This window comes from Coenobita brevimanus, chromosome 108, assembly GCF_032717465.1.
Source record: "Coenobita brevimanus isolate Jiangsu-jjx chromosome 108, ASM3271746v2, whole genome shotgun sequence".
Lineage (NCBI taxonomy): Eukaryota > Metazoa > Arthropoda > Malacostraca > Decapoda > Coenobitidae > Coenobita > Coenobita brevimanus.
Window position 1 is genome coordinate 7215365 of NC_137061.1, and position 14559 is coordinate 7229923.

Below are 14559 nucleotides of genomic sequence, written 5' to 3' on the forward strand. Positions count from 1 at the left end.
CAGGCGATGCCGACTGGTCTATAGATGGTACACCTGGGGATTCTTTTTTTCCTTCAAGGAACGTTCAAATATTCTCTTTGAGAGCTCCGAGCGATTTTCTTATGGTATGCAAAGTTGATCATTTGAAACCTGGAGCTGATCTGACATCTCAGCTATTGCATCTGCTGACTATAAGGTAATTTTCAATATATGTTATAAGAGAGGCATTTTAGCAAACATTCTCATGAAATACAACGTTGCTCAACTTGAAATTTTGAGTTGATTTTACATGTCAGCTGTTGCATCAGCTGATACATAGTTTCGCCAACAGGTTTATAAAGATATAATCTTGTTGGTGACGTAGTACGTGCCCAATCATCACCAGAAACAATATCATGCGTCTGGCATCGCGCTATCTCCCACGGAAGCCCAACTCCAAACATTAAGATTACACCATTACATTGCAAGAACACAATATTAAAAATATTGTTATGCTGGGTGTTTATAGTTCGACCTCTCGTCCTAAAAACGCCCGCGACTGGAGCGGGGTCCTCTCTCCGGACCGGAAGTAGAACACTCACAAAGGAACAGGGCATAAAAACTCGGCAGTATACCTTAACACATCTATTGTCTTAATCCAAACTCCTTACAAATACATGAACAACGATACACTGAATATGGGAAGGGACAAGGTGACAGAGTTGTTACTGATGGCATAATGTGTCCACAAGCACAGTAATGATGTCGGGGCAATATACAACCTTCTTTAATACACATAGATATGACAGGTCACTAGGGGCATAATGTATATATGTTAGAGTTAAGGCACAATTTCCATATAATATATTCGTCAGGATACACTACATATGGATGAGTGAAACGCCAGGTTAATCAGTACCACCATACATAACACACAGGCGGCAATGTCTGTAAAACCCGAGTTGCGGCACGTCTGAATGTCACTAAGCCGCGGCGACACCGTTTACAGGTTCTGTCTTTATTGACTGTTCTTAGTTACTCTCGGATACATTTCCCTGGTTCCCATAGGGCTTGGGCATGGACACAGTGCCGTGGGTCAGTTAGGCTAGGAATCTTGGTATATCACTTTTGTCTGTCTATTCACATTCACTGACCCTTATTTCCTGGTGTATAGTTTCTGTCGCACTGTTCTTATTCACTGACCATCGCTTTCTAGTGTATTGTCTCTGCCTTACTGGTCACATTCTACCACTGTCACGTTTACTAAGTCTCTGGCGCGACTCAAGACGTGGAAGGCACCGTCACTGGTCTGTTGGTTTCTGGGGTTAGAAGAGGTGGTGCCCAGGAGTGGGAGGGGCCCTTCAGGAGACCCCTCCTGTAGGAGGCAATGGACAGCTCTCGGGGGCATCACTGCCCGGGCGAGTTTCGTAGCTGGGGTGCAGGGAGGCCCTTCTGTCTGGGGGCCTCAACCTGATATGTGGCCCTGGGGACTGGGGCCAAACAGTGTCAGGAGTTGGGCCTACTGCCTCTTACTCCGCGTGGAGGGCCGACAGGGAGTGAAGCCTGAGTGGTCCCGCCTTGGGGTCCGCAGGCTGGCCCTGGGAGGCCTGGTGCCACGGTTGCCTACAGAGTGGGGCGCTATCAGGAGCTGGCTGCGGCACCTCTTCTGCAGGGCATCCATCAGGGGCCGGCGTCGTCCAGGGGCCAGCTGCAGGGCAGGAACAGGACCTCGCCACCATTCCTGGAATGACAGCACCTCCAGGGAACCACACCTGGAGGAAGAGAGACAAGGGCGCCCCACGCAGCCGAGAGGTAGTGAGCCGGCCGTGCAAGGGGCCTTCCTTCCGGAAGAACCCTTAGGACTGCTGATGAAGGGCGTGCGGTGGCCGTCCCTTCCCCAACACGTACGGTGGCTGTTGTTGCGGTTCACAGTCTCTAAGGGCAGCAGCAGAAGGACATATGGTGGCCATTCCTTCCCTGGTACGTACGGTGGCCATTACAGCGGAGCTGCTCCTGAAGGAAGAAGAGGCAGATGAGGGACGTACAGTGGCCGTTCCCTCCCCAGTATGTACGGTGGCCGTTACCGCGGGGCTACTCCCGTAGGAGGAGGAGGAGGTGGATGATGGACGTACGGTGGCCATTCCCTCCCTGACACGTACGGTGGCCGTTGTCGCGGTTCCACTCCTCCTGCCTTTGCCTGTCGGTGTGTGCTTAATAGCTAGTACACCGAGGTGGTCTCCAGATGTGGCTGTAGCTGAGGAGCCTATTGTGGATAGGTTGATGGGAAGAGGGACTCAAGGTAGGGGCACCCCGGCTCCTGTCTTGCTCTGGGCCAGTCCCGCACTCACCTGGCCCACCGTGGTGCCCTCCTGGGGTGGGGGTAGGGCTGCAGCACCGTAGCAGGGTGGGGGATAGCGGGGTGGGGGGTCCAGCAGTGGAGGCGCGTATTTTCCACCGTCCGTGGTCAAAAAGTCATGGCCCCGTGACTGGAGGTGGTAGGTGCTGGTAGTGGATGTCTGGTGGGCAGGTGTGATGTTTTGGAGGAGGGTGGTCCAGTGGTGTGTTGCGTGGTTGGGTTCTTGGTTTGGGTTGAGGGTGAGGTGGTGTAGAAGGGTGTGTGGTGTGGCGGAGGTTGTGGAGAAGCTGGTGGGTCCCTCGTACTCGGAGGGCCGGACGGTGTGGGGGATGCCAAACTATCCTCTGGATCCTCATCTCTGGTGGTGGTGAGTTATTGGGGGTGTGGGCTGGTGGCAGAGAGTTGTGGGGTGGAGGAGGGGGTGAAGGTGAGGTGGTAGAGAGTTGTGGAGTGGAGGAGGGGGTGAAGGTGAGGTGGCAGAGTGAGGTATGTCGGGCAGAGAGGATGGTGATGTACCGGAATCAGAGGAGGTTGGCGGGGAGTCAGGTGAAGGTGAAGTGGGGAAGGGGGTCCTTGGGTATGGGGTGGTGGTGGGTGGGGTGGGGGAGGTGAGCGAGGAAGGAGAGGTGGGTGAGGATGAGGAGGAGGAGGGTGTGATAGGGAAGGCGAATGAGTTAACCGTGTTGACGGGGAAGGCAAGTGGTGGTGAAGTGATGGTGGTGGGTGGTGCGGGGTGGTAGGTGGAAGGCAGTAGACAGGAGGAGGTGGTTTTAGGAAGTAGGTTTGGGGGAGATGAGGTAAGGGTTCTAGGAGGCCTGTGAAGGGAAGGCAGGCTTTGTGTTGAGGGGGATAGGAAGCGGGGCGGCGATAGTAGTGGAGAAGGTGATGTGTGAGGTGGGAAGGTTAGGAATAGGGGTAGGAATAGGGGAAGTTAAAACAGAAGAGATAGGGAGAGGAGAGGAAAAGGAAACATGTCGTTTCACCCAGTCGTAGGCTGGGGGAGATGTGTGTTGGCCGCTGTCATTACTGTGGGATGCGGGGGCAGTGGGGGGGGCGCCTTCTGTGCCTTCTCCTTGGTATTATCTTTCCCTGAGGCTCGGGGCAATCGGCGTATGGTGGGGAGGTTTGTGGACGCCCTTGTGTCGTTTTGCTGCGCTGGGCGGTTTTTAGCTGCTCACGGATGTCGTGAATTGGGCATTCGTGGCAGCAAGGAAAAAATTCCCACGGGTTGACGGCGATGAGATTCATGAGGAATTGATTGATTTCGCCGATGTGTTGAGGGATGGCGTGGACGGCTAGAAGGTGTCTCATAAAATTGATTTCTTGATCCAGGTCTCCCGTCAGTTCATGTATTATAAAATGTTCTTTAATGAAAGCGGGGAGGATCCTGAGGAGTTTTTAGAATACAAGCTGTTTCCAGGTTTTTGCATCTGTTTCTGTGTAGGCAGCGGTGACGAGCTGCTTAGCCTGGATGAATGTGTCATTGAGGCTTCCGTTGTATGTGAGGGCGTCTAGTTGTGATAAGGCTACAACTGTGCCCAGGGATGGCGTAACTGCCTGTTTCACAATTTGTGTGAATTGGTCCCATTTTAGTCTCGGGACGATTTTCGGAGCTATGCTTGCCACTACTTTGGCAGTGTGACAGCAATTTTCTCCCTGTCGTTTTCAAACCCTAAGTCTAATAAGGGTTTTACCATATTCAAGTACACATCGATGTTGTATTGTTCAGGGTTGAACTTTGGCAATTGGATGTGAGGTTTCGCTGTCACTGAGCAAGATTTCCCTTTTTGATCCTCCGTGTTCTAAACGGATCCAGAACCACCGCTTGCCACCAGTGTTATGCTGGGTGTTTTTAGTTCAACCTCTTGTCCTAAAAACGTCCGCGACTGAGTGCGGTCCTCTTTCCGGACCGGAAGTAGAACACTTACAAAGGAACAGGGCATAAAAACTCAGCAGTATACCTTAACACATCTATTGTCTTAATCCAAACTCCTTACAATTACATGAACAACGATACACTGAATATGGAAGGGACAAGGTGACAGAGTTGTTAATGTTGGTATAATGTGTCCACAAGTACAGTAATGATGTCGGGGCACTATACAACCTTCTTTAATACACATAGATATGACAGGTCACTAGGGCATAATGTAGATGTTAGAATTAAGGCATAATTTCCATTTATTATATTCGTCAGGATACACTACATATGGATGGAGTGAAATGCCAGGTTAATCAGTACTACCATACATAACACACAGGCACAATGTCTGTACCCAAGTTGCGGCACGTCTGAATGTCACTAAGCCACGGCGACACCGTTTACAGGTTCTGTCTTTATTGACTGTTCTTAGTTACTCTCGGATACATTTCTCTGGTTCCATAGGGCTTGGGCATGGACACAGTGCCGTGGGTCAGTTAGGCTAGGAATCTTGGTATATAACTTCTGTCTGTCTATTCACATTCACTGACCATTATTTCCTGGTGTATAGTTTCTGTTGCACTATTCATATTCACTGACCGTCACTTTCTAGTGTATTGTCTCTGCCTTACTGGTCACATTCACCACTGTCACGTTTACTGTCTCTGGTGCGACTTGAGAGGTGGAAGGCGTCGTCACTGGTCTGTTGATTCCTGGGGTTAACAGAGGTGGTGCCTGGGAGTGGGAGGGGGCCCTTCGGGAGACCCCTCCTGTAGGAGGCAATGGACAGCTCTCGGGGGCGTCACTGCCCGGACGTGTTTCATAGCTGGGGTGCAGGGAGGCCCTTCTGTCTGGGGGCCTCAACCTGATATGTGGCCCTCAGGACTGGGGCCAAACAGCATCAGGAGTCGGGCCTGCCACCTCTTACTCCGGGCGGTGGGTTGACGGGGAGTGAGGCCTGAGCGGTCCTGCCTTGGGGTCCGTAGGCTGGCCCTGGTAGGCTTGGTGCTGCAGTTGCCTACAGAGTGGGGCACCATGAGGGGCTGACTGTGGCACCTCTTCTGCAGGGCGTCCATCAGGGGCCGGCCTCGTCCAGGGGCCGGCTGCAGGGCAGGAACAGGACCTCGCCACCACTCCTGGAACGGCAGCACCTCCTGGGAACCACACCTGGGGGAAGAGAAACAAGGGCACCCCGCGCAGCCAAGAGGTAGTAAGCCGGCCGCGCAGGGGGCCTTCCTCTCCCGGGAGAACCCTTGAGACTGCAGATGAAAGACGTACGGTGGCCTTCCCTTCCCCAACACGTATGGTGGCCGTTATTGCGGTTCCACAGTCTCTAAGGGCAGTAGCAGAAGGACATATGGTGGCCATTCCTTCCCTGGTACGTACGGTGGCCGTTACCACGGAGCTGCTCCCGAAGGAGGAACAGGCAGATGAGTAATGTACGATGGCCGTTCCCTCCCCGGCATGTACAGTGGCCGTTGCCTTGGGCCTGCCTGCCTAACAGGAAGTAGTTGAGGGACGTACGGTGGCCGTTCCCTCCCCGGTACTTACGGTGGCTGTTACCGCAGGGCTACTCCCGTAGGAGGAGGAGGAGGTGGATGATGGACGTATGGTTGCCATTCCCTCCGTGACATGTATGGTGCCCATTGTAGCGGTTCCACTCCTCCTGCCTTTGCCTGTCGGTGTGTGCCCAATAGCTAGCACACCGAGGCCGTCTCCAGATGTGGCTGTAGCTGAGGGGTGTACGGTGGCCGCTCCCTCCCCAGTACATACGGTGGCCGTTACCGCGGAGCTGCAGGGGAAGCAACTGAGGAGCGTACGGTGGCTGCTCCCTCCCTGGTACATACGGTGGCCATTACTGCGGTGTTGCTTGGGACTGTATCTAGAGCAGTCCCACCCCGATCCTGGTGAGGGCTGCTCTGTCCGTGAGGTAGGGCCGCATTCCTACGACGTCGCAGTTGGGTAGGTTGAGGGGAAGAGGGACTCAAGGTAGGGGCGCCCTGGCGCCTGTCTTGCTCTGGGCCAGTCCCGCACTCACCTAGCCCGCCGTGGTGTCCTCCTGGGATGGGGGTAGGGCTGCGGCTCCGTAGCGGGGTGGGGGGGTCCGGCGGCGGAGGCTCGTATTTTAAATATATTCCTTTGTTTCGTTTACTTTCGATGTCATAACAATCTCAAGCATATTTTTTGATTGGTGGCGTCTAGTACATCATCTGATTTTATTTAGAGGGCTTGGAATAGGTCGCGATTTCTCCAGTGTGTCCTTATATCTGCCACCAGACGCTGTGACTGAGCTGAAAGTGAGTCATAAGAAACTGGAAATGCTGAATTAAGTCCCATGATCGAGAGTGATTGAGTGAATGAAATCCAAGTGCCAGAAAACAAAGGTCATGTGGCACTGTTATGATTTGAGGATATAGTAAGGAGTAGGGAGGACACGGCAGAGGATAATGGAAACTAGAGACGGATTCTAGATTTGGTGAAGGATATGAACTGCTTGTAGAAACGACAATATGATCAGTAGAACAGTACTGGAACTCTCTAAGAATATCCCTAAGACAGAGACGAGGACGAAGCTGTGCCAGAAAAAAAAAAAAAAAAAAAAAAGAGCAGCGGCGCAGCAGTAGCATAATTTGGGCAGTCTAAAAAGACACGTGAAACATTAAAGGAAACATCATAGGCACACCAAGAAGGAGCAGGTTCACTGGACATTAAATAAGAGTGAAAGAGCTGAGTATGACCAATACGTATTAGAGCTGGTGCAGTTTCCCATCGTCTTTTTCTATGATACGGATTGTGCCAACAGGAAACGGACTGTTTTACCGTGTGGAGTTTCTTTGCTGAAATGTTAAACTAGAAGGACTGCCATCTTGAAGTTAGAAAAAAAATTGATAATAGGGAGGTAATCAGCGGCCGGAATGGCACGAAAGGGAGAATTCCCCAACGAGACTGCATACCGAGCTAAAGAATGTTTATTTTCAGGTATACCTACGTGACTAGGGACCCAGCAGAAATGTACGTTTTTCTTTCCGACAGATAAACGATATAGCCAATCTTGAATCTTACTAACAAGGGGGTGTTATGAGGAGAAAGATGACAAAAGGAAAAGTGCAGTAAGGGAGTCAGTAAAAGGATAAAAGTTAATGATAAATAATAAATCACACTTCATAAGGCAAAACCTAGCATGGAGTTCTGCTGTGAGTATGCTAGCAACAGACGGTAAGGTAAACTGATAGGATCCAGAGGGAAAAGTATTGCAAATCCTGTGCCATTTGATGTTTTAGACCCATCATTGGTAACATGGGTAGCAGTAGAATGAGAGGAGAGACGTTCGAGAGAACATGAATGAAGGGCAAGGGATGAGGTAGAGGATTTGGAGTAAGGAATAACAGAGGTGCAAATAGGAGTGGAAGGTAGGAGTCAGAGCTAGGGTTGGGGGGAGTTATGAGAACGTAGTGGAAGGACGTCGGAACTGGTAAAGAAAGAATAGGAAAGCAGAGGTAGTATACGAACTGGAAAGGGAGGATGAATGTGTGGACAGGAAGCAAATTTTGCTAGTATGGATGGAGGGATGATAAGCCTCCGGGAAGGGGACTGACGGAGTTTGGTCGAGCACTGAAGAGAAAGAAGAGCACGACATCGGATTCAGCAGAGAGGCTTTCAATGGGAGAAGATTTAAAGACACTAAGGAACCTTTGGTTCCATCTTTCTTGCATGAGAAAAAAAAAAAAAATCGTAGACCTAGATGACGGACTTAGTCAAATTTGGAAAGAAGGGAAGGAAAGGCAGAGAAATAGACTTGGCAGCCGTAATCAAGCATGAAAAGAACCAGTACTAAGTGAAGTTGGAGAAGAATTTGGCGATCAACTTCCCATGTAATATGGAAGAGAATTTGAAGGAGGCGTAGGCGTTGTAGAGCAGATATTTCTATGAAGGAAATATCTATCTATCTATTTAATGCCAGGCTCCTCAATCCCGTAAGGGGTGGCCACAGACAAATCGCCTCCGTGTCGCCCTGTCCCCCGCCATTTCACTATCCTGCTTCCAGCTCACACCTCCCTCTCATATACCTCTCCACTCCATCCCTCCATCTCATCCTTGGCCTCCCCCTCCCTCTCCCCCCTCTACCTCATTCACACACACTCTCCTCGTCAGTCTCTCACTCTCCATCTTCACATGGTCAAACCACCTCATTGTGTTTCTCCGAACGCTTCCTATCACATCCACATCCACATCACAATGCTCCTTCACTTCCTCATTTGTCCGTCTTTCCATGTAACTCCACATACTCCTCTCAAATATCTCATTTCCACTACTCTCGCTCTTGACTTCTGTCCCACCAACAAGGTCCCAGCTTCACTTCCATGCGTTAGAGTTGGTATCACAATACTGTCATGCAGTAACTTTTTCACATCCATGCTCACTTCCCTGTTTCTTATCACTGCTTTCAAGGAACCAGCAACCTTTCTACCTTTTTGTACCCTTTCGAGCACTTCACCCTCTAAACTTCCATCCCTGCTCATCACACTACCCAAGTACTGAAATGCACTTACATTTTACATTTCCTCCTCATCCAACCTCACTGTACATTCACTTACTTCATTTCTCTCGAAGACCACAATTTTACTTTTCCCTACATTCACCTTCAGATTTCGTTTCTTACACACTCTCCCAAACTCATCCACGAAGCCTTGCAACTCCCCTTCATCTTCACTTAACAACACAGTAACATCTGCAGACAACAGTACAGGGAGTTTCCAAACACTGCCCTCTCTCATTACGGTTGGTCCAACATCCATTGCCCTACCTTGTATCTCTTTTATAACCCCATCCATATACAGACTGAACAACCATGAACACATAACACATCCCTGTTTCAAACCAATCTTCAAAGAGAAAAAATCATTCAGTTCACTATCCACACGCACTGCAGCCATAGCACACTCATACATACCTTTCACGGCATTCAACAGCTTCCCATCTACTTCATATATTCTTAATACTTTCCACAGTCTTTGTCTATTCACCCTGTCATGTGTTTTCTCCGAATCCATGATGGCTGCATACAACTTCTTTCCCTTCTCTAGAAACTTTTCCACTAAAGATCTAAGAATGAATATCTGATCTACACAACCTCTTCCCTTCCTAAACCTCCCTGTTCTTCTCCAACTAATTCTTCTGTTATTTCCCTAACTCTGTCAATAAGTATCCTACCATATACATTTCCTATAACACAAAGAAGACAAATGTGCCTATGATTACCACACACTTTTTTTTCCCCTTTTCCTTTGTACAGGGGAATAATTATACCTGACTTCCAATCCTCCGAAACTCTACCTTCCTCCCAGGCCAATCTGTACATCTTCCACATCCATCCTACTACTATCTCTCCTCCATGCTTCAGCATTTCACCACACACTCTATCTATTCCTATAGGGCTTTCCCCATTCTGACTTTCTTCATTGCTTCCAAAACTTCCATCCTACTGATTTCTTCCTCTCTTCTCACATCACACCTTCTTCCAGCCATTCCCCAGCCACTTATACTCACATTACTTTCATTCTCTATGTTCAGTAATTCCTTAAAGTGTTCTTTCCATCTGCTCACTTTTTCTTCCTTCCCCACTAGTAATCTCCATTTTTATCTTTCACTCCCCGACTAACTTCGTTGACACCCTGTCTAACTCTCTTTACCTCTTTCCAGAACATTTTCTTGCATTCCCTCCACTTTACACTCAAATTCCTTTCAATTTCCTTATCCACTCTCTTCTTACTCTCTCTTACTAATCTTTTCACCTCTCTCTTACTTTCTACATATAACTCTCTCTTCCATCTCTCAACTTCTTCCATACCCCTGTTTCTCATCCACTCACTATATGCTTTTTTCTTTTGTGCCACAGCGTGTCTCCCCTCTTCATTCCACCGTCCTGTTCCTTGCATCCCCTTTCGTCTCCTCTTCGCTCCACACACCACCTCACATGCTGCACAGATTTCTTCTGTGAATATCTTGCACACACCTTCCATGTCCCCCATCTGCTCCAATCCAAATTTACCCAATCGTTCCTCTACTTCCCTATTATATTCTGCCTTTTTTCCATCCTCTTGTAACTTTTCCACCCTTCTTGCATGAACAGCTCCCTCCTGTCCTTCCCTTCTTCTATTCCTCCATTTCATTTAGACCTTGATTCTCACCAGCATCATGTAGTGATCAGAAAGTCCACCTCCACAACGTCTATATGCTCTTGCATCCATTACACACCTTCGCATCCTTTCATTCACACACACATAATCAATCATTGCCTTCCGTTCGTTCAGTTCGCCACCCTCCCTTCTCATCACTAGCCACATATACCTGTGGATTACTTTGTCTGAAGAGGGTACTGGCTATCACCAACCCCCTCCAGGCACAAATGTCCACTAAAGCACTGCCATTCTCATCCATCTCTGCAGGCACACCTAACTCACCAACTACTCCATCCACCTTCACATTCCCTACTTTTTCATTCATACCTCCAATCAGAAACACTCTCTCATTCCTTCCAGCCTTTTCCATGCACGCTTCCACATCTGTCCAGAATTCTTCCCTCACTCTGGTTGCAGGAACTTGCGCTGGCGCATACACACACACAATTGCCCACATTTGTTCTTTCCAAATAAGATGATAATCAACGATTACGCCAAGAAATTTTATTGTAAGTGGGAGTTGTAAAGAAAGAAAGTAAGCTATCCTTTTGTAGGAGGGGAAAAAAAAAATAGCATGATTAAGTCGTAGAGAATCGAAAGCCATGTTTAGTCGCCCAAGAGGAGGCTACCGAAACTGCTGATTGAATTTGATGTTGATGTGTGGAAAAAGGTCCTGAGCCATAGATGGCAAACTCGTCTACATACAGGGAATATTTGGTCCCACGTGGTAAGGAGGAGACAATACCATTTATAGCAATAAGGAACAAGGTAGTACTAAGTACATTGCCTTGAGGGACACCTTCATGTTGAAGAGAAGGGGAAGAGCCAGAATTGGCAACACAAACACGGAAGGTCCTGTTGTGGAGAAATGACTGAAGGAAGACACCCATAGTTCCACTAATTCCGGTGAAAGATAGTTCTCGTGAAATGTGGTATCTCCAAGAGGTATCATATGCTTTCTCAAGATCAATAACTACTGCAAGTACGGATTGTCCATTAGCAAAGTCTGTTAAAATATCAGTTTCGAGATCGATCGTACCTCGTGCTCGTCGGTAAATGAGAAATGGCATTTTGATTCCAATAGCCACATAAGAGGATGATTAATCATGCCTTCAAATACCTTGCATAAACAACTAGTAAGAGCAATAGGCCGGTAGTTTTGAGGGAGGTGACTCGATTTGCTTGGTTTGAGTAAAGGAGGAACAAGAGCCTCGTGCCACGAAGGAGGAAAATAGCCCTCTGTCAGGACACTCTTGTAAAAGCATAATAAAAAGGTCATGGAAACTGGCGAAAGATGTTGAATCATTTGATAATAAATGCCATCCAGACCTTCACCAGTATTGTGGCAAGACTGAAGCGCAGATAACAGTTCACGGGAAGTGAAGGGAGTGTTATGAGGCTCATTTGATGATAAAGAAAAACTGATGGTATTACGTTATGACAGTGATTTTAAGGAATGGAACTGTGGAGATAGATGGACACCAATACTAACCTGACTGAAATATGAGGCAAGTTCTTCAGCTACTGATATCGCATCTGCAATAGAGTGGTTGTTCCTATTTAAAACTAGGGAGTAAGTAGGGAATGTTTGCCAGAAAGTCTATGTATAAGTTACGCCTCCAGAAAGCATAGACGGGGGTAGAGGACGTAATGGAGGACACATATGTACGACAGCTTTGAGATTTTCCCTGTTGAACTGTGCGGCGAAGAGCGGTGGCCTTTTTAAAAGCGATAAAGGCAGTGAGGCGACCAAGAGTCTGGCGTTTGCGACGGAAACTACGCCACGATGCACGCTTCATTCGAAGGGCCTTGGAACAGTATTAATTCCACCAGGGAACACATTTGTTTGTAAAAGGTATTGTAGTTCGAGGGATGGCAATTAAAGTCGCACTTAAAACGGTCACTAGACGGTAGGCTAACATGAGAAAGAATGAGTTCTTGGATAACTGAGTATGGTGACCAGAATTAAAAAGAGAAAGGTTGATAGTAGCCTATTCATAAAATTATCAAGGGAAAGACCACGAGAATTAACTACTGAGTCATCCCATAAGGTGTGACTGCAGTTAAAGTCTCTTAACAATAGAAGAGCTGGAGGGAGTTTAGTGAGGAGATTAGAAAGAGCAAGGAAGTCTATTGGAATGGAGCGTGAAAAATTGACTGGGATAATTGTAATCCATAATGTTAAGCACACTCGTATGAAGGTGCAAGGAAGGGAGATTTGGATGGGTAGAAGTTCATGGGGAGTTTTGGACTCAACAAGAATACAAGCATCAGATACAGAATGAAGAGAGTGAACAAAAGAGTAACCAGGGACGGGAGGAGGTGGGTGGGTAAGGAAAGTTTCCTGGAGACAGATGACGTGTGGATCATACTGGGAAATAAGAAAGCGTAAGTAGATGTCATTTGAACCAAAGCCACCAATATTCCATTGCAGAATGGACATTTTGAAGACTGAGAATTATCGTTGTGTGATAATGGTGGTAATAGTGTTTTGGCTGGGATCTGAATGAGGGGTTTGAGGAGGAAGTCCAAAGAAGTAGGATGAGCTGGACAAGGAAAAGAGGAGGCTAGCAAAGATTCAAGGGTATATCCAGGAGGGTGAGGAAGTTTTAAGCAAGAAGTGAATGGGAGTAGGAAAAGGGGAGGGGTGAGATGGAGAGTGGGGTTACTAGAAGTGACTTGAAGAGGAGGGGACGAGGGTTGGGGAGTAGGAGGGAAGACACAAGGAGGTGGGTGAATGGCTGCAAAAGTTAAGCTGCGGGGTTGGGGAGACCAGAGGGAACCTGGAGGCAGAAGGTGGTTTTGGGAAAGGGTGTTGGATTGTTCTGTGTAGGTCTCAATTGCTTTTAGTGTTTCAGTAGAGTAGTCTGTGGTAACTGATGAAGGAGGAGCAGAGTGGAAAATATAGAGTTTCCTTGAGGGTGGTAAAACAGGATATTTAACTGGACTACGTTTTCTTGTGCGTGTGGATCAGACTGAGAGGGAAGGTTGACAAGATGGAAGGGAGGAAGAATTAGTGGAAGGGAAGGATGATGTTGAAGTATCTGGTCTAGTAGAGAGAAGGCATTAGACAAGGGGATGATGGTGGTTGTAGGAATTGGAGTAGTAGTGGACGGGGAAAAAGGAGGGAAAGGTGAAAGAGAGGATGATGACGTGTTATTTCTAGTAAGAAGGAAGTATTACGAGAGGGAATGGTGGTGGAAGGAATGGTTGGGAAAGAGGAAGAGGGAGGAAAAGAGGGAGAGGGAGTTGAAGATGACGGGATGGATACAGAGGGTGAGGTAGAAGATTTGACTAGTTGAACATGAGTGGCGTATGGAGTGAAGGTGAAGCCAAGGTGACGGGCTTCTTGTCGGGCCTCTCGAAGGATAAGACTTTGTTAGAACCTGAGTGCAGCGGCTTCAGATTCAAAGTGGTAAACGGGGCAGCCTCCACAGAACACTTTATGAGGTCCATCACAATTGGCACAGGTGCAGACAGTGGAGTGACATTGTTTTCTTATGTGGCCAGGTAGTTCACAGAGTGGATATCGTAGGCTGGAGTGGCAGCGTTTGGCGGGATGGCCAAAGTGCCGGCACTTTTGACATTGGTTTGGTGGGGGGGATGTACTCTTGGACTGGCAGGCGCTCACCTCCAGTGTGTACGTGGGTTGGAAGGTCTTATCCATCAAAGGCAATGTTGGCAAATTTGATAGCGTGTTTGCGGTCGTTGGTGGTGGTGACCATCGTCCACCCACTTGATGTAGTGCTGCCTACTTCTTCCTTCACCTTTATCACTCTTTTTCTGTGACTGTCCTCCTCTCTACCAATTTCTCCCATCTTTCCTATCACCTTCTATTACTCCTCTTTCCTTTTCAGGTGGTTTTATGTTGAGTGACAAGCCTATAATGGTTTCCTGTAAGTCAGGAAACCATTTACAACGCTGGGTGGTAACTATATAACTAACCCATACGTGTTCCCTACGTGTCAACAAGTGGGTTGGCGGAGGTTTAGTGCCTCTCCCCGTAAAATAACTAACTCAAAGTCAAACGGTCACCCCTTATGGGAATGTGACGTCAGTCTATAAATTCATAGATAGTTTACGCTTACCTCGGGAGCCAGGAGTGAAGCATGTAACACGGGCAACATTTACTTCTTGTGCTGTAT